Here is a 26,298-nt window from a genome sequence, read left to right on the forward strand (position 1 = left end):
GAAATGATCTTCACAGACAGTGACACCCACCTGCCTGCATCTGAAGGCACTGTGAAGAAGAAAATTATTTTTCCTGTTATGCAAGCAGGTTAGTTGTGTCAGCTTTTGTTATTTTAGCTTCCTCAAAAATCTTTCTTGCTTTTACAGTACAGTACTTAAACTAGTGACTACACATGCACACACACATATACGCGCACACACACATGTTGTCCATGAATGTCTCTTGGGTTAACATGACAGTGAAGGACACAGAGAAGACAGAGAGTGGGTTGTGGTTAATGTCTTGGGTGTGAGCTGTGTGTGTGTGTGTGTTTTTATCAGTGGTTAGGTAAAAACCACTAGGGCAAGGGCAAATGTTCATTAATAACCTAAAAAAACTTTTGAGTTAAGCTAGCCTAAATATTAACTGTTAATATTAATAAGTCTCTTCTGAATTACGCAAACATGAACTAAAAAGTTATTATTGTAGTTAATGAACAGAAATAGCTTATTGGTGTTGGAAAACCGATATGAATTTACATTTTGAAATAACCTTTATCCGGCCTCATATAGCACTTCTAAATTTAAATTTAAATTTTAAAAAACAAGGGCCAGAAAGAGCCAACTGTTCTCCTCAACACAGCTGCTAAATGACCCCTGTAAAACAACTAACACTCATAAAATATACACAAGAATACAAACAATGACAGACAAATGATCCTGATGTAATAAATGTTGGTTAACACATACAACGAAAACACTACCCGTGATCTGTGTGTCATTTACGTGCTGCTAAAGGTGTCCTGAAAAGTGTTTGGCTGTTAAATCACTGATCTATAAATCTGGATAACTACACTTCTTACTTCCTGGTTTTTAGTTCTTACCCTGGTGGAACTGACTGTGCCATTGTTCACTGTGTTTTAAAACACCTGCATTCAAAGAGATACAGAAAAAAAAACGAGCTTAACAGTAGCTCATTCTACTAGCTAACAATTACCTAATAATTACTGTTGCTAATAATTAGCTAACAATGCTAACAAACAGAACAGATCAGAGATCAGCAACCATTATGCTTAAAGATAAATCCCATCTTTAAAAGACCAGGCTGTTAAACAAATGCTCTTTTGATGTATTTCCAGAGTCCTACATAACTCTTTTGCTGGATAAAAGATATTCGCTCCACTGCACAACGAAAACAATTTTTAACCCGCTTTCCAAATTCCAAAGTTCTTTTCCCAAATCCAAACAAAGATGGAAGCTGAAAATGTACGGAGCCCCCTGAAGGTCACAGCAAGAAGGACTACTTTTGCATTCCCTTGCAATATCTTTTGCGTTCTCTCGCAATGAATTTTGCCTTACCTCGCAATACATTTCTTCTTCCATTCCTTCTGAGCCATATGTCTATCTCTGCTCAACATAACACCCCAGTGTATCAGCTCATTGTATTTTACTTTGAACTGGACATTAAGTATGCAGATATAGTACTACTGCTCAATAGGCCTGCATGGCTATGGTAATTAGTGAAAGTAAACTTGAACAAATTCTTAGATCAAGAGGTCTCTCCAGAAGAAAGCAGTACGGTAATCTGCAGGATGCTGTCGGTTTCATTTGTGAACAGTTACTGTACTCTGTACTGTACTGAGGAAAAGGAGATGTCTCCAGAGGTGGAATTACAGATGTGCAGTTGAATCTACCGCATAAAGCTAATGTGCTGTATTTGTATGAGTCATTTAAGGTGAGGTGTCCATAAACAATGCTAAATGCATTAACTTGAGAATCTCCACACTACCTTCCCTTCCAAATAGACATACGGCTCAGAAGGAATGGAAGAAGAACGCAAAATTTATTGCGAGGGAACGCAAAAAATAGTGCAAGGGAACGCAAAAGTAATCCTCAAAGAAGTTTTATTATCAGTTCTATTTGTCTATATATTATGTTACTTTCTATTTTTTCTTACACACTAAATTATTTACATTTTTATTGTGTTGTACAAAACGACAGTTCATGAAACCGGAAAAGGAGAAGTAACTGACGAGAAAGAGACTCTAAAAGATAATTTATGCAAAGGAGAAATATTTTCATGAGTTAATAGACCTTTTTCACAGCAGACATTTTGGCATGTCACAGCAGGAAAAGCACAGGTGTAATAAAAACTTGAGCTTGTTCCAGGGTCATGATATTGTGCATGCTGGCTCGATGTAACTAAGCCATTGTTAATGAAATTTGTTTCATGTGTGCTTTTCCAGCTGTAATAAATCAAAAAGCCTACCATGAAAAAGGTCTATTGTGTGTGGCAAGTGAACAAAATTTGTAAAGTGAAAATCACAATAAGATATGATAGACAAACATTTTATGAAGACATTATGATATTTAGAAATATTATAACATATTTAGATCATATCATAACAGTATGAGCATGATATTGATTTTTCATTGTTTTCAGGTTGTAGCACAATCAGGGACAATGTTCTTTTAGAGCAGAAAAACTCATAACACACCAAGACAGTTTGCAGATTTTAGCATTATAAAAGTTTTATAATTTTAAATGTAACAGCTGTTAGAGTATAAAGCGACAGAAGTAATCGTGTCTTTAGAGTTTTGATTTACTGTTAATGCTGTTATCTCACTTTAACTGGATTTGGCTCATTTGCATTAGATGCACAACTGGGAATCCCTTAGGGATATAGCAGTTTTCAACATCTTGTAAAAACAGAGGAAAAGAGGCCTGAAGAGAGATGGAAAGATAAAGATACAGGGAGCTACACAAGCATAAATAAATGCACCTACACACACACACACACACACACACACACATACAGTATATACACACACAAACACTTATCACAGATTCTCAGATTCTCTGTACATTAACATTAAAGGACACCAAATTGGCACAAACATAAAAAGCATAAATCTCTGAAGCAAATCCAACACAGACATGTTTTATAACAAGTATCTTTAAAACCTCTGTTAGGATACCACACAGGCTCAAAGAAACAATCCCACCAAGCTTATTATCATTAATAATTGCCATCACATGTGCTGCAGTTATTATTGCAATTACAGGACTGTAAGATTCTGAAGACTATCTAGTTTGGTATCAGTAGAAATCTGGAGTTCTTGTGGTTTATTTTCCCTTTTCCTTTTGAGCCACATGCAGATCATAGGAACTCTTTATGCTAGTTCACAGTTCTTCCATATGTTATGGTAAATTTGTGATTTTTCTCAGCAAAAACAACTTCACATAAAAGTGATAACTCCAATTGCAGCCAAATGTTGTATAGCAAGCTTGAAAGTGCTATAAGTAGGCACACAGTTCCATTACATTAAGGTTAAATTCATGCTTAGGTTAAAGGTTAGGGATGTACCAGTTATTGCATTACATTTATTTGGCAGATGCTGTTGTCCAAAGCGCCTTACATTTTTTACTTTTATACTGTTTCTGAATTTCAGTGTTGTGCGCAAGGCTACTTGTGGACAGGAGGAGATGGAGATTGAGCCACCAATCCTACAATTAACGACCACCTGAGCTACAGCCTGCAGAGATTGACTGTAAGTCAATATAATGTCCTCGGGAGTACAGAAGTACAAGATTGTGTGTGTGTGGGTGATTAAGCGTAGCTGAACATACAAGGTCGTGCATGATGTCAGTGACATGGTTACCAACATGTCATGTCATACTTTAGCACAGGTAACTGTGTAGCGCTGTTGTTGAACAGTACATTCTTTAGATACCCAGCAGCACATTCGCTTTCAATCTGTTATTTATGTTGTTTTACTACCATTAATCATTAACAATACCATTAGGAGTGTCGACATATTGAGAATCACTTGAATTAAAATGACTGTAATGTCCAGGTACAATAAATATCTGGTATTTAGAGTAGGTGGTTCAGAGATAAATTTTAGATATTTAAGGTGTACACACAAGCTAAAACATTTCAGTGCACAAAAGGCAGTGAACAAAAATAGAGACTTCATGTCATCTTCATCTACACCTGCTGTAGCTTTCCTGTATGTTTAACATTCAGCAGTGTCGCTGCTTCAGTACTGTTTAATGTAGTATTTCCATAAAGGCATAGAAACACTTTGCATGAATGCACCAAGTGTTTCCAGTGCCTTGTAGGCCTGAATAATGTATTAATGCACTAGTGCAGAACAGAAGCATAGTAGCCTATGTATTTATAATACATAACAGACCGTTCATAGAATGAAATGGCAGCTGGTGCTGGTTTTCCCAGCTGATCATGACTGGCAATCCCACATTCATGTGGATCTTCTACACTTTGTACCCAAACATAGTAGTATTGTGTATTTTGTATTATGCTGTGTGTTTAATTCCAAATTGGGCATAAGAATGTCTTAATAGTTTGATTTTGTTACAGTTTGATAGTTTTCTAAATCTAGTTGCAAACTGCAACTGAAAAGCATTTCCAGTCTTTTTGTCAGATCTTCTAGAAAGGTTCAGTCACTGTTTGGCAATCATTTTTATCACAGAACACACATATGATCTTTAGTTTGAGATATGCCATTGCCACAATTAGTTAATGGCCACCATGCTGGGCAGAATTATCCTCATCTGGTCAAAAATCAGATTAGTAGCACAGCTACAGTGTTAAAGAACAGAAATTTCTTGTCACTGATCTTTATAGGGGTCAAAAAAGCATTCTGGCTTTGTTAGCTTTGCACTAGCAGTCATGCTAATCCCTCAGTCTCTACCTTTGTCGCAAAGCTGCTTCTGCTCCCATTTGGCTGATTTCACCCCCCCACATCTCTAAATGTCCATGCTAGCATTAAGGAACCATCTGTGGCTGTGTTTCATTGGCCACTGGCTCAAGGCTCTGGTTTTTAAATAGAAGCAATGGAAGGGTTAGCCCCAAATGGAGCTTGGTCAGGCTTTGGAAATGTTTGTGCGTGTGTAAACATGAAGGTTTGAGTGTATTAGAGGATAAATATTTGTATAAATAAAATAATAAAAAAACAGGAAAGAGTGCAGTAGCTAGTCCTCCAAGTGGATGTGATGCAAAATGAGATAGCTGCTCTTGCAAGCCTTCTCTCTGGACTTGCATCCTAACCAGCTACATCTCTATTACAACCTTCGAATACACACGTCAACACAGATTTATCCTACTGCAAAATGTCAGTCCATATCATGCTTTAAGTGTATACCCCACAGTACAGTAACTGTGTTTACATTCTGTTAGTTACTTATATATAGAGGGAAGGTGGGCTACACACATACTTACAGAACTAGAGTTACATCCAGATAACTTCTATTTCGCCTTGTCTCATTATGAATAGGAGACTACTGCCATGCTGTTGCTGTGTTTACATTCTTTCAGTCACTGTGATAGAGAGCGGCAATTGTGGTTTTGCTGTGGATTCAGCTTTGCTAGATGTGTGTGCCTGAAAAGGAGAAGTAACTGAGCCTTTCTTCAACTTCCTTGATCGTCATCAACAATTTCCACCTGCATCAGAAACTTGCAGGAGACAAAACAAGAAGCCCATGCAGACCAATCACAGTCCTAGATTACTTAACGTAATGCAGGGTCCTGGCGGGTCCTTTAAACATCTTAAATTTAGTTTTTGATATTCATTCTAAAAATGTCTTAAAATGTTTGGAATTGTAGGAGGGAAGGCATTAAATTTGATCTGGGGCAGAAAGGAATTAGCGTTTTTATGTTTAATTTTACCAGTATTTTATATCTCACAAATATGACCATTTCTGCAACGTCTAATATCTATTTGTTTGTACAGTTTGTACGTTAAAGAGGTAACGTACACTCCACTTGGTAGGTTGCGAAAGTAGGCCTTGTGTACAGGCTGTGATCCGCATTTTAACCTAGAAGAAAAACACCCCATGAAAAGTTGACTTTTTAGAGATAAGTGGTTCTCACAGGACAGCGATGCTACAAACATATGATGATCTTATAGAATATGATGCTTGCTGTAGATTAAACTACCCAACAGTATATAAAGTATTTAAAATGAGCTTAACCTTAAACATCTACAGCAGTAAAATGCAACATACACATTAATGCAGCAGTGATATTAATCCAGACACATCAGATATAATAGGAAAACACTGACAGGGAACATTTTACTGCACAGTGAGTACTTTTACTTTTGATACTTTAAGTACATTTAGCTGATAATACTTACATACTTTTACTTAAGTAAGGTTTTGAATGCAGGACTTTTACTTGTAGAGGAGTATTTTCACAGTGTGGTACTGTTAGTACTTTTACTTAAGTAAAGCATCTGCATACTTCTTCCACCACTGCCGCTCTGGCAAAGCCTTCAGGCCTCACTACCATTCAATCATGTCTCACCAGTGCCTTAAACAACACCCCCCACCAATGCAGCCCCCCTGCACTGTTTCAACGCAGGGCTGTTTTCGGTCTGAATGCCTGCTAAATCCGAGGCATTTAATTTGTCTCAAAACCTGCGCACATAAAAACCAGGCATGCGCACGTGATACAAGTGTACAGAACAGCACTCAACCCTGCTCAACATTCACTCGCTCGTCAAGTTGACTTTTGAGACTTTGGAGGCGGGACAGTGGAGGAATAGAAAGTGGCTGATGTCTCGGCTCCTTTCATTGGTCACTTTGAATACTGACCATGACCTTTTATTGGCTGTTTGGTTTGATCACTGACACAGTCGAAGACAGGCAGTTGCTAGCACTGACGTTAACTAACTTATGCATTGGGTCGACATTTTCTCAAAGCAGTAAACTACATGGATCATATATGCCACTGCTGTCGAGACAATTAGCCTATGTTACATTTTGGTTATACACGATATGAGCTTTACAGGTGCTGGTTAACCTCTAACTAGCTCTTCCTCTCTCTCTCTCATATAAATCTCTCATATAAATGTGTTTGTGAGTGTGTGCAAGTATGTTTCTGCACGCTATACATTTGTGCCAGTGCATGTGTATGTGTTAGTGTCTGTGTGGGCTTGAGTCACAGATCATGTGACTGGGCAGATGTCTGCTGATGAGAACAGAAAGAGAGACACAAGCTTGAGAACCCGTAAAGAGAAATAAACTGGTTGGGGTTGGGCTGAGTGAGAGGAAGCACATTTTTCTGACATGTCTTCTGGTGACATTTCCAGTCTGAATGAGAGAAAAGAGAATACAGACAGAAAGAAATGTACAAACAAAACAATGCAGCAGTTCGGCTCCTCGTCTCATGATGAACTTCGGTAGTTGGTCTTCCTTTGCTCGGCTTACACACAGGAAATAATTGGTGTGACCTCTGGGAGTCTAACACAGATCAATTATCTGTGTTTTTGTGTCAGAGACGTCTTGTTACAGCCTGACTGAGGCAAAGGTTGGAGAGGCAGCTGATTTTGCAGGTAGAACCTGACCGGTGGTGCAGCATAGGCTAGGTGGTGTGTCTGAGCAGTAGGTGAACGTAAAAAGGGTTTGCAAAACGAGATATTAGTTTTGTGCTCAGAATTTGATTATAACTTGGTCTCTGTAATCACAACACGTCTTTGGTTTCATTTCAAAAGGAATAGGAAATTTGCTGATTGTGGTGGCATGGAAAGTAATTTACAGATGTACAGATACTGTTGGAAGATGAATTGTGCAATATGTTGCTGTAAAAAATAGAACAGCTTAGAAGTGACATATCAGCACAAGCAAAATGGACTACATTAAAGATGGTATTTTCATTTATATGTTGTCTGAAATAAAACTAGTTTAGTGCATGCTGTAATAATATAAAATATTAAAAATCTGTATCAACTGATCTGCTGTTTGTTTCCATTTATTTTGTTCCAAAAAGGAAATACTGAGGCTGCGCTACAGAGGCAGAGAGATTAATTCATTTAATTCTTAATCTGTATAGGATAAATAAATAAATCACAGTTCATTATGATGATATATTGATATATACATTACCATTATATTTTGAGTAAATCCTACACAGGTTATTTTTAAGAGGGTAATATAATGATTCCCTGATTGCACAAAGATAAAATACTGCACTATTATGCAGTTCTGAGCCGAGGCAAGGTTTTGTCTGAAGCAGTAACTTGCACTGGGCATCATCAACCATCGGCTTCTCCCAGTAGCCCCTAAACGCCTCTGTGTTCCTGTCACTGGCTTCAAGTCACATTTGTCGGCATTCACTCCAGGGACCAGAGTAATGGAAGGAAGCCTGGCTGAGACGAGAATGAAGGTCTGCACAGTCCTGCTGTGACCTCCTGTCAAATCCCAAGCTCTGGAAAGCTCAGCCATTGTATCAATTGATGGTTTTGAAAAAAATAGCAAGTCTATAATTATGTGTATAATAAATGTTGAATTTATCTACTGTATTGTATTTCATATGTTTGCTGTCGAAATTGCCCTACATGTGTCTGGCTGAATTTGAACAGCAGATTTGAACAGCACAGTTTGAACAGCTCTGATTGTTGGCACAGAAGGTTAAATAGCTACAAAGGCACAGCACTCATCACCTGAACGACCGCAAAGAGATTCCTTTTGAATGTTCTCCATGCTGGTTTCACTTGTCCTTTGTTTAGTCATTAATCACTTTAGTCATTGTTTCTTCGTGTGCAGAAAACTGCAATCTGCATTCTGTTTTTCAGGATGTCAAGAACAGACTTGTGTTCTTTAGAAGGATGTTTTAGCGGCATGGCTCCATGGATGGCTATGTCGGCCTGACGATCGTTCTGTCTGTCGGTGGGTCGGTCAGTCCACCACTTTGGTCCAGGCTGAAATATCTCGACAACTATTGTATGGATTGCCATGAAATTTGGTACAAACATTAATGTCCCTGTCAGATGAATTTAAATCTTAACTTTGGGGATCCCTTTATTTTTCCCTCTAGTGCCATCATCAGGTGAAATTTTTTATTTGGTCATAAACCAAATTATCGGACCTGCAAAACTAATGACATTTCCTTCATCCTCAGCTGTACTTTGTGTTTTGTGCTAATTAGCAAATGTTAGCATGCTAACCTGATAAACTAAGGTGAACAAGGTAAATATTACCTGCTAAACATCAGCATGTTAGCATACTGACATTAGCATTTAGCTCAAAGCACTGTACAGCCTCACAGAGCTGCTAGTGTGACTATAGATTATTGGTCTTGTTTAGAATATCATGGATAAATTCTGTACTTGGGAAAACTTGGGAAAAAATTTAACAATATAGTTACATAAATAAAGTAAAATATTGATTGGTAATTTATTTGCAATAAGCTGCATAAAACAACTGTTAGTATTTATGGTTATACTTGCCTTTTATTTTGTGTCATGGCCCGTGAATGCTCTAAATCAGGAATTACAAAAGTGTAAAAAAAAACAGACTGTTGTGGTTACAGCTATTTTCAGTCTAAAGATGTTCTACAGCTCCTCCACATGAGAGTCAGCAGCTACTGAAGTTCGGAGTAAAATAAAGACAGTTTGTTATAATAGTGAAGGTTATATTAGGAGATGGGAACATGCAATAGGACTAACAAATATGACTTACTATTCTTTTTGGGATATTAGCACAGTTAGCACAAGACACCATCAAAATACATTTTGACAACATTTGCAAAGCCCCTATTCCAACCAATTAGCCTTGATCTCAAGCTAAACTATGTTTCAGTCTAAATTAAGTGATACTACACACACACAATGAGTACATACACAATCCTTGCTGTCTACCACTATCGAGTATGGATCCCACACCCAGAACAGACTTATTTACTATCTCTTAAAAATACTGGGGTTCCCTGGTAGCTCACCTGGTAGAGCACGCGCCCCACGTACCAAGGCTGAGTCCTTAATGCAGCGGTACAGGTTTGAATCCAGACTGTGGCCCTTTGCTGCATGCCATCCCCTCTCTCCCACATTTCCTATCTCGCTTCAGCTGTTCCTATCAAATAAAGGCAAAAAATAGTCTTAAGCACTCGAGGTGATAATAAATCAAATGAGCAGAGAGAAATCTTTAGAACTTGTTTGTATCACATTTGAGAGGTGTTGACAGGGCAATATATAGCACTGAAATCACACATACAGTATACAGTGTGATTTGTACCTTACACGTGCTGTGAAATTGTATAATGTGCTCATTACAGGCAGTGAGTGCTTATTATATGCACATGATTATTTTTCTTAAAAACAATTTTGTTCCAGTTCGGTAGGAGAGCACTTTGGATGTCTTTTGTGTGCTTTGCATTGTAGTCTGGATCCTACGTGGAGTCATTGTGGAATAAAGATGGTGCAAGTGGTTGTTCTACAGTAGATCAACAAACTGCACAAGACAACAGTGCAAGATATACATGCTGCAATAAATGGCGATGATGTGTATATTGTACTTGCACTTCTAATAAATAGTGTTGCATTCCATAACTTTTATAGAATTACCATTGACATCCTCCCCCATAACAAAAATGAATCAAAGATGGTTTAATTCCCACCAGCTAAACTGACCTGAGTGTGTTGATTACTTGACCATGTCCTCTCCGCAGTGCAGGAAGCTCTAAATTTGAAATCCAATTACCTACCGAACAAACAAGCCTTGCAACCACCACCAGCTGACAGCCTATTCAGATGGTAACATTTAGCAGAGGTGGACAGGTGCATCAGTATGTGAGTGTGTTTTTGTGTGTGTGCACATGTATGTGTTTGACTTGTAAATTGGCAGCGATCTCTTTCTGTTGACTTACATTAAGCATTCAGCAGTGTCTGCATTAAAATGAGTGATCAGACAGGACGACAGGTGTTTGGCAGGGATAGATGCTCGAAAGCAGTTGGTCATAACATTATCAGAGTGCAGGCGGGTAGGGCAAATTTAGAATTTGAGGCATGTGCCGTTGTTTATGGCATTGTTTTCAGCATTCTCATGGGGAGCTACTCGATATGCAAGCTTTTGTTTAATTAAAGTGATTGTATTGAAGAGAAACCAATCTATTATTAAATGGCTGCAGTATTCAAACCAAGCTGTAGCTCTAAGGTCAACAGGTATGTGGAATTTGTCATGCTTGTCTAAAGCCAACGGAAAGACAAATTGACAAATCTGAAGAAAACGCTATAATACATGAATGATGTATTGTATAGTGAACTGGTGTATTTATTTATATCTAGTTTGTTAGTTGATTATATATAAGAGTCATTTTCAAGTGTAGAATAACTAATATCTATGTTTTGGTCTATTTATATGAAGAACAGGGACATTTTATGAATTAATACAACACACTTTGGTGATTAACCACAATAAAAGACAAAATTCCAAATAAATTCAGTTAAGAGCTGAACCGCTTTGTCGATTACTCAATTAGTCGATAGACAAAAAATTAATCTGCAACTATTTTGACAACCGATTAATGGTTTAAGTAATATTTTAAGCAAAAATGGCAGCAATTCCCTAGTTCCATATTCTCACATTTGAATATTTTCTGTTTTCCTTAATCTTCTGTGATAGTATTGGGGAGGTTTTCTGTAGATCAGACAAAACATCTTGGGCTCTGTGAAACTGGGATGGGCATTTTCATCTGCTGGCACTTAATAGACTCAATTAATCAATTAATTGAAGACCTAGTTCAGACATACCAAATTAACGTCAAAAGCTTTATTAAGGGGGTCTTTGTTTAAGACATCTAGAGCCATGTAAACCACTGCCATTCTAGGGATATATTCTGGCAAACTCTCTTCCCTGTACCTCTTCTTCTCTATCTTCCGGTGTCTAACAAAAGATCCAAAAATGAGTGGACTCTAACCTGTTAAGAAAAGGTGTGGTGTAAATTATGGAGTCATTTTTGTTTTTCTTCAGGAGTCAAAGCTCAGCATACAGTGACACAAAGCTCCAACGACTGTCCTTCAACTTTTGTTTAATGAGCTGCCAAGCCTACTCTTACACAGCACGCTGTTAATCAGTGTTGTCAGGGATGTTGATGAGCAGGTGCAGACATTACGCATAAACAGAACTATTTCCTTAATTAGTCCAGGCCACAGTCACACCAGTGTTCATGGAACAGAGTGAAAGGTCCCTTCCTTTCTGCGAAATGTCGCTACTAATTCTGACATGCAGTTTCAACCGGTAATCTCCTTTTTTCCTGATTGTGTGAAACTTTATCTTCTTCTCCTAAGAGGAAGCAAGGGCATTAAACGGCTTTGACAATGTGTGTGTGTTTGAGAGAGAGGCCATCTGTTTATCAGCTGGACCATCACATGACTTACTGCTCTGCCACAGTCATTCTCTGTCCTTCATTTCAATCCATTAATGAATTGCAAACAAATGCATATTTACCTCTTGCACTGATGTGGAATATAAATGCGCTCTAGGCTGCTGTGGCAATTAAGCTAAATGAGCTCAAATTTAAATTATTTTGTTTTTTAATAAATATGGTTTTATGGTGTAATAGATGCCACAATTACTCACTATCTTGTAAAGCAAATGGGAAAGCTCAAATAGATGCCTATTAAGGTGTTTGATTACTTGTGATTACAGTCTCTCTCTCATGTGTGCTGTGTACATAACACCCTCTCTCTCTCTCTCACACACACACACACACACAAAACTCAACTCCCCTTCTAATTAAGCAGGTAATCCTCCCTCATGTTCCCTTCCCACACAGCACAGATGTTGCTAAAAGACATGCTTAGAGAGGAGAGAGCAGTCGGGAGTCGCTTTGATTCAAATGCATGAGTTGGGCTTAGCTGCAAGGTTCATGTTGCAGCAGACATGACCAGAATACATGCCGAGGTGCCTGCCATGCATGGTGGGTTCAAGTCTGGCTCTTGAGGGCTTTTACAATCAGTCTCCTTTAGTGCCTTTCAGCTACTCCTCTACATTGTACAAGACAGCAGAGATGAAGAGAAAAATCAATGCGAAATGCTAAGTCACAAAGCTGGTCTTATCTTGCACCTTACTAAAAGTCTGTAGATTCTTGTCTCTCTCCTGGGGAAAGTGTCGAGTGAACAGTAGGTCACTTCATGACCAATTCAGTTTAAAATGTTTGTCTCAAAGTACTTGAAGGGAGCTTTGTTGTAAGAGTGATCAATGAGCAAAAGTCGTAGTCATCCAGATGACTACGACTGAAACCTTTTCTACGATAGAACACTCTTGGACGAATGAGGGACTACACCGTCTTATTTGGCCAAAAGTTATAAAATGGGTCACAAAATATTTTGCAGTCACAGTGCTAATAAGAATTATGAATGGGGTTATTCTCACTTCCAGTGTGTGTGAGTGTGCGTGAGAGGGCGAGCTCTTGTGTGTGCCCAGCTTTATAGCACATCAGGGTAAATGTCGAACTTTTGAGAAATACTTGTATTTTCTCCCTGGCCTTCACCTCCCAGGGACGACAGCGATCAAATCAGACAGGTGGAAGCAGGTCCATAATAAAGCCTATAATAAAGCAGTAACCTTGTGGTGCTCCTGCTGCATTAGCTTGACTAAATCTTGTTTGATATCTCACCACACTTCACGTCTTCCTGTCTTTTTCAGTCTATAGACAATAGTATATGTTTCCTGTGTGTTCTGTCTTAGTAGTTTGTGGATGTAATAATTTTGTTATAGTACGACACTAATCTCAGCATATCTTTAGTCTGTCCCAAACTGAATTTAGATTGACTGACATGATAAAAGAGGTGACAGCAAGAACAAGAGCAAAGTGTTTGGCCTAGTTAGGATACACAGTGAGCTGTCCATGGTCCTGAATCCATTTCATATCTGTCCTTCTTTTACTCTCTTTCAGTTTGCCTCAGTCTGTGCTTTATTGGCATGACATACAGATATACAGTACTAAAGCAGAGGGTGACAAAATGAATTACATTCCCTGCACAGAATGAGCAGTCTGATAAGAACAGATGGGCAGATCTACAGTGTTGTTTTGTATTCAGTATGGTTGCCTGTTTCCCTTAATGTGAGAAAACAATCAATGCATCTTGCAAAAAAAAAATTAACTTGGACTGAATACATATTTTTAACTCTCTCTCAGTTCACTTCACATATATGCCTTAGCTTTACAGGAAATAAGCTTAAGGTTACCAGAGCAATGTACCCATGATGTTGAAAGTGAGCAAAAATTTAAGACAAAATATTTAGATACTCTTCTCTCTTTCAGAGAGACATTCAGCTCATTAATGTTTAATCATTTTGTTTGTTTTACTTGCTCAACTGTAATTCAAGTTGCATTTTTGCTGAACATTTTTGAGTACATTTTGCCAGTTGAGTTTTGTTGCCAAGTTGCCAAATCATTACTGTATGTGGTAATGCATTATGTTCAGATTCATAATGATAATGAAATTTTGACCAATATTAAAGGGGCACTCCACTGATTTTACACATAAAGGTCAGTTCATTCGTCAATAGGAGTACTACTCAGCTTGTGAAAAAAGCTGTAAAATGTCTTCTGTGGCTCGGGGGGGCTGACAAGTCTGAGAAAATAACCCTGATGATGTCATCAGGGTTATCACAGCTTGAGCTTGGAGACAAAAAATGTATAACAGAAACCCTGTGTCACAAACTGGGGAGTTTGGGTATGGAGCTTAAAAGATATGGTCATTTAACCAGCAGGGAGAGTCTAACACAACAGCACTGTGTGTAGCATTATGGGAGATGTAGGATCTAGTGGTTTTGGAGCTTGAATCATAGGGACTATAAATAAGTATCTCTCTTATATATATATATATATATATATATATATATATATATATATATATATATATATATATATATTAAAATATGTCTCTTGTGAGCCCCTCAATTTTATGTAAGTGCAATACTAAATCGCTGGAGTAGCCCTTTAATGTAGACTTGATGTTTACTGTCATGGATTACACAACTCAAGCAAGTTTCAAGAGTTCAACAGAATAGATTTTCATATCAAACAGAAATGAATGGAAGCCAATGGCTGCCTGAAAGAACAGACAAAGTACAACCACATTTCGGAAACAAAACACACGGCTAAAACACGTGTTCTTTAAATGAAATCGCCTTAATACAAGTGGATACAAATAACTACAAATGAATGATTGGTAGCCTAAATACACTGAAGCCCTTCACTTGTGATTTGCCATTGTCTGTCTGTGTGCGTGTGCATATGTGCGTGTCTCTCTCTCTCTCGCTCTCTCTCTGGAGTTTGTTGGTTGGCTGCAGCAGTATCTCAGTATCTATGCCGGCTCGGCTGACGGCGTGACAGACAGAGGCAGCCCTACCTATCTGTCTGCCTCTCTGCCTGTCTGTCTGCCAGTTTATGTGTCTGTCTGCCGTCTCTAAACGTTAAGGTGAATATAAAGCTCGGTAATGGAGACCGCCGTGGACCGGTGCTCTTGCTTTTCTCCCCGCCGGAGACACACAAACTCACCGGAGAAATAAGGCGACAAATCCCGGTTTTCAACGGAAAACGCTGCTCTTTATCAGTGACGCTTGCTAGTGTTTGCTTCTTCTTCCTCCTCTTCTTTTCTGTCAACACGTCTTCAAAAACAGATGCCCTGCTCGGGAAGTTACGGACAAAACACGGATAAATCTTCAAAGTCGTCTTCTCCAATTTTCAAGAGGCGCCCTCTCACCCGAAGGTAAAACGGCTCCACAAAGACCAAAACTGTTGAATTGCTGGTTAATGTTTGTGTCTAGCAGCCTACGTATCGCCCACTGAATGCTTGTGTGTTTTACATATTAAGTCAAATATGTTAGACAGGAGTGAATATTTCGTCTAAAGTGGGTGGGAAGGTGACTCATGCTGATACAAACGCTGTTTTGGAGTCAGTATTTACACTGCGCCTTTGCGGGTTTAAAAGACATACAGGCTATATAGGTTGTTTCTTGAAAATGTCACAGGCACTCTCACAGGACACAGGCGTAACAGCCGGTGTCTATGTGGTTAATCAAAACAACAGTGGGCGATCTTGTCTTGTGTGATGTTGTGATGTGTGTCTGAAATGATGCAGCTCCTCCTCCACAGTTTTCCTCAGCAATATAATTTCTGACAGGTAAAGAAATGCGAAATGGAGGTTTGAAGTCTTGAGTGGTATTGGCCAGTTGACATTGTGACTTATCAGGTTGGGTGAAAAACATGTTAATCACAGAATATTAGCATTAGTTCCCTGCCTGTGTCTATAGGCTAAATGAAAGAGAGCATTTAGGAGGAGAACGTAGTCATATAAGAGTTTGAAAGCTATTGTGCCACAATAAAAGATAAAACATAGGTGATGCGGTGTCTTGAGTTTACCATATTTAGTTTATTTTTGCTCATATGGTCTCACTAGACACACAAAGACCAATTTTTTTATTGAGATTATATATAAATAAAAATAACTCCTTAAATTTCTTCAAATCAAGATAATAAGAGACATCATCAAAGTGTATTAAGCTGTATGTCGCACATTGTCCATCAAAAATAATTTGGCGAGATTTGGGAAATAGAGGCTTGCTCTCCACCACAATGTCAGGTGGCCCTGAGAAAACTGGAGAAACATGTTATGTCTGTCTCTCTTTAATGTTCAATGTCAAGAAGCATCATTTTATTGGTTAAAAACACTCTTAAGAGAAATGAATAAAGTAGGTTTTTCTTCACTCTGTTTGTTGCACTGAGAACTGTGACAACCAGAACTGCCATGTGTTTTATGGAGGATGAAAAACGTTATATTTAGTGGAAGGTTAGTCTTCTGCAAATAATGATACATTTGGGGGACTTTCAAGTAATAGAAAATGAGAAATGGCATGCCATGCGGCCACTGGAGCATCCTAACATTTTGCCTGCTTTCAGAGATGATGATTTAGCTCAGACTCCCAGTCCCACATTTACAAGGTCAGTTACTCCACAAACTCAAATGAATCACCCATGCAGCGCTGTCCACTCAGCAGTCACTTTCCCACAGCATGGCTGAGCAGGGCCAGCTAGCTCAGCTACTGAGGATAGAGAAGATGTATCAGAAAAAACTGTGATAAACATATGCTGAGTAGTATGAATAACGATTAACGGACAGGTCCAGCTGTGCTCAGCCAGAGATACTAATCAAGATAAATCAATAGTGTTTTTCCCTAACAGTTTAATCAATTAACTCCAGTGTGGCTCTACTGTATAGATGGCATGAAACAAGTTGTAATCGCTCGATGTACTACAACATGCTTGGATCCTTTGGTAGGCTGCAGTGTCTTTCATTCCATCAAATTCACAATGGATTTAGCTACCCTTTTAGCGCAGCTTTTTGAGTGGACTGAAAAGCAGCCTAACTGCTGCGTTAGTGGCCTCAATTTGCTTCAACTGCAAAAAAAAAAAGCCAAAAATACTAGTAGGCTATGCTAACTCATAGCCATTTATGTCCATCTTCCCTCTCTTGTTCTTTCGCTCTCTCATCCACTTTCACACACTCTCCCTCTCTCTCCCTCCTGCTAGTATACACTCACTCAAGCTATGTCTCATCGCATCTCATCACTCTCAGCGGCACTCTGCCCTCTCCACTTGTCTCTGTCACACACGCACATGCGCACACACACACACACACACACAAAGAAGCATACCAGCCCATGGCCATGTTGGATATTGTTTGATCAAATCTGTGATCTTTGCACTTACCTTTCATATGCATCGTCTTGTGTCACTATTTGATTGTTTATTTTCTTTAGTTCATTTGTTGACATTCTGCACTTCTTGAGTTGATTTGTTATTGTGTACTGTAAATGATGACCTCTTTGACCTTACAACAAGGTTATCTGTTTATTTAATAAGTTATGTTAGAAATGCCGGCATTTCATGTGACGTATTGTATGGACAGAAAGTAAAGGCACTAGAATAGAACTTGGCGGTATTCCAAAGGCAGGTTATTTCTATTTTCTCTATTTACGCAGTGGCTTCGTTTTAGAAGCGCGGTATATTGCAGAGGGCCATTTATAATGTATAGAGCAGTCCTGTATTAAATATCTGCAAAGTCGGAGGTGTGTATTCCACTGCTCAGTCAGGGGGGCTAGATTACACTGTATTGCATCAATGAAGGGATGAAGGCAATATGGGGAAATGGGAAAAAAATCTTTTCCTTCTTGCATTTCTGCAGAGAGTTCACCATGGTGTTACTTTTTGTGTGTGGGCTCAGTCATAATTAATATTTAAGTGGCTGCTTTAATGTTTCTGCAGTAAATATGAGGTATACTGTTGGCGTCTTATAGAAAAGGTTAAAGACAAAAAGTTGATGTCGCCGGTGCTGAAGTTTAAGGATGAAAACATAAAAGGAAGTCTATGATAGTGTATCAACAGACTCTGAAGCTGCAGAAACAGATAAAGTAGCTGAAGTCTATATTTAAAAACGGCCTCACTAGAGAGATAAGATGTCGTCATTCCCCCCAGTTGGAAACTGTTTCTGCAGAAGAAACCAAATCTTTCATATCTCTGTCCTTTTTCGACTTGTTCAAGCTTTTTAGAAATAGATCACAGCTTCGCACCTATTTACAATATTGTTACAGGTTGTTTTGGATGAAGAGTGTGTACCTGTTTTGAGAGCAAAAATAAGACATCACACTTGTTTATTTACCTTCCGTAGCAGTTGGCAGGTATAACCAGCAATGTCAAAACTGAATCATTTACCCAGTGAAGATGTCTAAAATTATACTTTTTTTTGCTCTTTGTTTGGCAAAGAGTTGTTTGCAGTCGTATTGTACATCGGAAAACAAGAAAACTTTCCTTATTATAAGCTAGTTGAGATGCAAGAAAATCAAGAAGAGTATTGTCAGTAATCTGGATTATGCTAAGCAAAATCCCTATCAGTAATTTGTTTAGGAAGATGCAGTGATTTCCATGAAGGATAATGGAACTGAATGAAAGCAATGTTTGTCATTCAAATTAAGTCGTGGCACAATTCACACCCATCTGCTGATTACTGAATGTAACACTAACAGTCACAAAACTGTGTGTAATTTTAGAAAATTATCAAATCAGTGTCACTGCTGCAGTTGTTTCTTCTTGTTTTGCTTTTCTCTCAACTGTCAGACATTCAACTGTCATATGCACAAACTAGCTGATTCTATCTTTACTTAAAACCAAGCACCCTGAAAAGAGGTTGTGCACGCCTCAACCTCAAGACCTCCACTTTCCCCCCTTGAAATCAAAGCAGTGTAGTGTGGGTATATCTGACATGAAGTAAGATGATTTTGACATAAATTAAAGCCTGCTCTACGTGTCCAAAACCCAAGACTATCCACTCTAATTAAACCTTATGTCTCACTTACCCGGAGGCGGCAGGCTCAGGAATGGGTGCCAAACCCTCTTTTCACCTGCCCTGCAGCTAATCGCATGCTGCACTGGGATACTAGGGTTGGCATAGGTTCAGGCTGGCAACGGGGAGCTTTACCACCGTGGCTTTTGTAATTCTGCACACAAGTCGTGCTACTATGGTTGGTATGACGCTAGGAAACACTCGTTAACACTGTAAAAATAATCTGTTTTGTTCACCTACAAGTCAAGGATTTAGGGAGGAATTACAACCCACTTATCAAACAGAAGGATTCTGCAAAATTGTGGATTATTAGTGATATTTATGAACATTCACTGGCAGTGTTTTACCATTGATTACTCCTGTGGTGTTTGTGCATGATGGCAATTGGCAAATATGGTTAAGTCCAGGCAACTAAAACATCAAGTAAAGAAGGGAAAGATTGTTACATTGCTGACATTTGGCTGTTGGTATGAGACAGTATACAAACTTGGGCCTCTGGTGTCAAAGCTAAACACATTGTCAATTCTGACCACCACACCCTTACTTCACACTGCACATCGTAATGTGATACTACCTCTTGGAAACATAGGCAGCCGTCTTGATAATGCTGAATTTGAGTCAGAATTCTAGACATGATAATATTTAGTTTGAAAAGCAAAGTGCGCTAATGCTAATCAGTACATGAAAATGTCAGATGATGCAATACCATATGAGGATCTTGGTCAGACATGTTAAAAAATAAATGCACTATGTACAAAGTTTGCATACTGATTCTCAAAATGTTTATCTGCTGCCTGTTTGAAATGTCATGCATTCAAATAAGCATCCACTAAAGGAGATTCTTCACACTGGAGGCTCTCCACATTTTCTATTCTGCAAAGCTTAAACTCTCTAGAACAACAAGGATAATTATGCACTTTTCTAAAGTTCTGCTAATGACCATATAAAGTTCTGCAAAACACCCACCTGAGGTCAACAAAAGGTATACCTGAGAGACATTAAAATGATTCTCAGGTTATCATTTCAATGCCGTGTGTGTGAATTTTGTGTTTGATGAAGTTAAAGTTTGGATTGCTTAGGGAAATCTCTAGTGGTCACTGGACCAGCAGTGACTGACTGACCATTAACGTCCCCTCTTGTCACCGTAATATCTCGATTATAGACTCCATAAAAGAAATGGACGGGTCTGAAAAGTGAGGCCAATGTGGAAGTGCTGAAACCTGCATTCTTTTTAATGGCCAGCAGGCCACTCAACTGGTTGCAAAAAGTACAATTGTATCAGAATCAGAAATACTTTATTGATCCCCGAGGGGAAAGTCTCGTTACAGCAGCTCACTATCACGTCAGTGCACACAGGAATAGAAGTACTAAGCAAAAAAATCTAATATAGAAGTCTATGAAAAAATTACCCTACTTCTCACTTGATTTATTACCTCAGTAAATATTTTCCTAATGAGTTTATTGTCTTAATCACCAGTTTCAAGTCTTCTTCAATCCAACATGATGTTCATTTTGTAAATTATGGTCCCATTTAGAGTAAAATGGATGATAGAGTGGGGTATGCTTTAGGGCGTGGCTACCTTGTGATTGACAAGTTACTACCCCAGCATCCCTCCCCAGCTTCACACTCTCTTCCAAATATGGTCATTTCTGGCTCCAAAAAAAAAACAAGATGGCAATATCATGGCTGCGTCCACTTCTTTTATACAGTCTATGAACTCGATGGAAGCATCCAGACTCAGTAAATGGAAAAATTATTAAAATGTGTGTGTCCTGTGGTTACATTATTTGTGTAAACAAGTGCCATCCATCAGCTTAAAGCGACAGAGCAAATACCCAGCAGAGATTAACACGTTTTTGTTACGTAGGTTCCTGGATTCATTTCCTGTGTGCAACAGCAATTATTTTGCCTTTGTCAGTAAAGTGACCATCAGGAGATCTTTTCTTTCTCAGCTGCTTTGGCTGAGAGAAGATCTGTTTTCTTTGAGGTGATTAACTAACAGTAACCTAACAGAGTGTGAGAGCCAACAGGAGGCTAATGGAGTGTGAAATGCTGTTATGATGGATTCATGTTAAGTTTATGTTTGTGTGTCTGCATGTATATGTCTGTGTGTGTGACACACTGTGTGTGTGTGTATGAGCTAAGAATTATTTTCTATAAGAACTGTTTTTCTCTGTCTGAATGAAATGATTTCCTAGTCCCATCAGCCAAATGGGACAGACTTTTTTTTTTAAACCAAACTCATTTATTCAGGCATAATCCTGTCATATTTGTTTGTACTGCCCTAGCTTTCATTGGCTAGAAGATTGGAGAAACTCTGCTACTTTATGTTGTTTAAACTTAGTGTGACACATTTGATTCAACTATTGAGCTTTGATTATATGTTTTGGAATGGTTACAGCGCATTCAACTTGACTGCAACATCCTGTGTTTGAATCTGGCCATGGATCTTTGTCGCATGTCATACCCCATCTTTCTCTCCCCTCATTTCATCTGCCTCTGCACTATCAACTGTCACAATAATGGTAAAAATGCCAAAAACAGATTCCTTGTTCTACTTAATGCTGGAATAAAAGTGAAGTGCAGTAGAGATTGTGGTTTTTAGTCAGGAAATAATGTTTTCAAGGACAAAATCATCTGAATCATCCATGTTTTTGAAATATTGACTAATGAATTTTAGATCGCAAATGTTTTGTAAAGTAGATGGAACTGGAGACAAATAAATGATGATTTAGATTTGTTTATGCAAATCATTCAATCGTGGAGAAATTTACAATATGTGCTCCAACTCTGACAATAAAGTCTTTAAAACTTATTTTGAGAGTAAAAAGAGAGGTGATAACAAAATGAAATGGCATCAATGGTTGGTATTGGAATAAATTAAGTCTTTCTTGGTACCAAAATCATAGTCATAGTCAATACAGTAATGGCTGAATTAAAATAACATGTAACACTGTAATGTTTACAGTACTGGCAGTATTAAAAAGAGCTTTTGTGTACTGTTCTCGCATTCTTTATTTCTTTCTTCTACTCTTCTTATCCTCATTTTTTTCTCAAATTTTTTTTTGTATCTACCTTTTTTTCTTCACCCTTATCCTGCCCCCCAACAGCCACCTACCAACCCAGCCAGCCGCTGCGTCTTCCTCCCTCTCCTCTGAGCCACCTCATAACAAGGCTGTTCCACACTCAGGCCTGAATTAAGATGCAGACCCCTCTCTCTCCTGCTCTTTCTCAGTGCCCTTAATCCTTTCCTCCTCTCTACTATGAATGATAGCCTCAGCAACTAGCCCCCTGTCTCTGGCAGGCACAAGCCCATTGCTAAACATAATGGTGAGAAAATGGTCGCAGTCAAAAGATGTGTCTCTGTAAAGCAGAGGTCAAGCTGTCAGCTGCTCAATCATAAGGGTGAGAGCTGTAGCAGAGCATAGACCTGGGAACCTGGCAGAGAGAAATGGTCCCTGTCAAACCCACAGCAGACAATGTGGAGAGCTGGATGATAGATAAAAGCCTGTTGTAGGTTTACCTTCAGTAATTCAGATTATAATACAAATTTGTGAGGTCAGAGTTTCTTGATGACTGAGGTTGATTGCAGATTTCCAGAAATCTGACGGCCTATCAGTTTTGTTTGTAGTGAGTGAATCCAGATCTGTTTTTGGTTTCCGATCAGATATGCAAGTCTGTACAGTTTGCAAGATGTGTCTGGGTCTGTTTACCTCAGCTGTCACTGTATTAACATTAAGAGAAGCTCTGTGTTTTTGTTTGTGTACTACTGCCATCTAATAATGATAAGATGACATTTAGTTCCTCTCTTAATATGGAAAATAATATAATTCATGTTTCTTAGTTCCGGAAGTTACTGCACCTACTGGCGAAGAAGGGGGGCTATCGAGGAGCCGCTACAGTGTGCAAGGCAAGGGTCACATGACAGATGGAGACAGACACAGGCAGCTGTAGGCTACTTATCGGTAGCCTTGCTAACTATGCTAATGCTTATACTGTAAGAAGGTGATTAGGTGATCTAGCACTAGTACTAGCTCAACCACCGCGTCAGTCACCTGACCCTCGCTTTGCACGTCATAGCTGTTGACCTAAGTGTATTTTACAAATATACATATTTCAGTTTTTTTCCCCCTCCTTTCTGATTGTTTCAGCTTAGTCACTGTACTGTGAATGAGCACTGATCACCTTCTTACAGTACAAGTAACATTAGCATAGTTAGCAAGTCTCCCAAAAAGTCATGTGACTCTCAATTTGCATATCTTACATATCTTAATGGTTCCTCGAGAGTCTCCCTGTGTGGTTTCAGTTTCCAGTGCTTCCAGTGTTTATGCCAAGCTAAGCTAACCATCTCCTGGCTGTAGCTTCATAATTAGCATACAGATATGGGTATCAATCTTCACATCTTACTTAAGTTACAACTAAAGTTATAAGTCAAAATCAGGTTTAACCCAACAAGAAATGTATAATAATTTCTTGTAATATTGAAGAATATTGCTTTATGTAGAATGCTGCTCATTATCTTGATTTACAGCGCACTATAAGTTCTATAAGAGTGTTATTTTGTTTCTGTGTGGATAGTATATGTGTGTATTTGACCACTTTTAGTGTGTTTCTCAGTGGTGTCAGGATATAGCTTATTTGGAAACACCAACACTACTTCATCCTTCTTTAAAGAACACCACCACGCACACTTTTCGTGATAACATTTGCCACTGCTGCCCCCCTCCTCTCCTGCCAGTTTCCTAATAGCGTGAGAGAATTGTTCTTTATTAGTAGTGAGACCACTTCCCAGCCGGACAGAGCCTCATTGAGATGCAAGGCCCCCGCCAGGGAACCGAGTGAAAAAATTAAATTAGGGGACACAAGAACACGCAGAGAGGAGGCCCACCTCTGTGTTCAATTTACTTGTTAAATCTACTCACAGTGTCTCTGTAATCATCTCTCCCTCTCTCTTTCACACACACACACATACGTACGCACACCCACAAACACACACATTGTGCTTTGAGATTAATAGATTCACTTAGATACTGTCTGTGAATACTGCATAATGTCATCTGTGTTACATGTGCAATGCAGGTGGAGAATTTGATAAATTACATGTTGTCAGCTTCTAACATTTAGTTTCACTTTTTTACATTTTATTACAGTAGGTAGCTAAAACAAAATCTAAATATAAAAAGTTTTACATATGCTCAGATAGATCTTCAGATAATCAAGATGAACAAAATCTTTTCTCTGCATTAGAAAAGGTGGGTGGTACTCTTTGATGTGTGAACATTTTTAAGGTTTGTGTTTCCTTTCTCATTCTCCTCACTCACAGTAACCCATTAGTGGCCTGCTGTTTTTCCTGTTAAAAGAGTAAGGCATTGTTTTGTCAATTTTGATATTAATATCTGTATATTTAGAGAATCCCTCCCGCAATTGTATACATAAATACATAACTTTGATCTGTGTTTTAATAATAATTAGCACAGTGCACCTGTATGAGTATAATTTCACTCATGTCCTTACACAAGCGCAATATGCATTCCATCCCATATTTTAAACATTGTGATAATGTGTCAGTCAAGCACACACACAGCCCCTGGCCTTCACATACACTGAATTCTGGGTTGTGCTCAAATTAATTGGGGGTTTGACCTCAGCATCCCCCAGTGATCGTGCTGGGGTAAACCAGATTACAGAGATAGTTTGGTTTCCCTCACTAATTGCCTGACATGATGCTGATTTTGGTTGCACTCTGCTGTTTGCTGTCACACCAGGGGATAACTTCTAGGTGCCACATGACTGTGTTATTTTTGTTCAGACCTGGGTCTTTGTTTGGGTTTTGATTAGTTTGTGCAGCTCTTGAGAGGGATTTATTGTCTCATTTCTGATTCCAAAGTGCTTGTCTCCTTAATAAAAGCTGGAGATTCAGGTCAGTTTGATAAAGATTTGTTTAGCATTTGTATATTTGTATGCATGTCAGACTAGTGATGGGCAAAGCAGTTCTTTTCACTGTACTAAAGCAGTAGAATTCGTTCATTAAAAAGATACGTTCAAAAGATACGTTTACTGAATTGTTCAGTGCTCGACCGGAGCTCCGACTGCGTAATCCCACTCACTGAACTGAAACTAGTTAACTGAGAACGGTCGTTCGTGAAAGATAAGTGAGCTGAGAATTTTGTTGGATAAAGATACCGTTTGCAAACTGAAAGCTGCTATAACAAAGTCCTAGCCTATTATTTTATATTTATATACCCTATTATTTTCATGACACCTAATTCTAAAATAAATTATTTGGTACTACTTCCTACTTCAAGACATGAGGGAGGGAGAGAGGCGGGCTTGAGTGACTCAGCTACTGTCTATCACTCAGGGCTCACGTTTGCTGTGTACGTTCAGTGAACGAATTACTGAACATGCACCTTTCCCTCATAGTGAAAGGATCTGAGACAGGCTCAGCCACCTGTTTTTTCATATTGCAGGTTTCACCATGCATTGTAAACCACGAAAGGTGGTGAAATTTAAAAAAAAAAAATCAGGGACTGTCAAATGTAACCTAGCTCATTTTAAATTTATTCGAAATCTAATCAGTACAGATGCTGCAATTTTGTTTATGCACTCTATGATACTATCCCATCTCTCATAATGTGTCACAACTTGGTATCAGGCAAGCAACACAGTAATAATAATAACTTTATTTATTTAGCACCTTTAAAAACAGAGTTTACAAAGTGCTTTGACAGACAAGGCAAAGCAGAAACAGGATACCCAGAAGGCAATACAACAGCAGAAAGCCATACAGAAATGCCAAACAAAGGAAAACAAAATTAAGTTAAAATTAAGACAAGAAGACAAGATAAAAACAATGAAAAACATGACAATGGAAATAGAAACAAATGGAAACAATAAAATCAATAAAGAGACAAATAAGAAGACAACATTACATAAAAGCAAGTCTGTAAAGATGAGTGAGAGTGAAAAGAAGTCACTGATTCTGCGAACCTTATCTCCTTAGGCAGGTCGTTCCACAGCCGAGGGGCCCTGATGGCAAAAGCGCGGTCACCTTTAGATTTAAGCCTTGACTTAGGAGCAGCCAGAAGGGCCCCACCTGAGGATCAAAGGCTGCGAGCTGGCTCATATGGGGTTAATATTTCCATGATGTAGCTTGGGGCCAGACC

The 26,298-nt window shown here is 38.7% G+C and overlaps 1 protein-coding gene across 5 annotated transcripts in view; it reads left to right on the forward strand.

Moving 5' to 3' along the window:
* The first annotated feature begins 15,022 nt into the window (after positions 1-15,022).
* dlgap4b (discs, large (Drosophila) homolog-associated protein 4b) overlaps positions 15,023-26,298 on the forward strand; it is a 114,652-nt gene continuing 103,376 nt past the window's right edge. For 3 of the 5 annotated variants that reach the window (XM_044180720.1, XM_044180711.1, XM_044180730.1), the window contains exon 1: positions 15,028-15,501. The gene's annotated coding sequence lies outside the window, so the exon portion shown is untranslated. Of the gene's footprint in view, positions 15,502-26,298 lie in introns of all 5 variants that reach the window. The other 2 variants (XM_044180747.1, XM_044180738.1) reach the window with 2 other exon arrangements.

The sequence above is a fragment of the Siniperca chuatsi genome, linkage group LG2 (assembly GCF_020085105.1).
Source record: "Siniperca chuatsi isolate FFG_IHB_CAS linkage group LG2, ASM2008510v1, whole genome shotgun sequence".
Taxonomy (NCBI): domain Eukaryota; kingdom Metazoa; phylum Chordata; class Actinopteri; order Centrarchiformes; family Sinipercidae; genus Siniperca; species Siniperca chuatsi.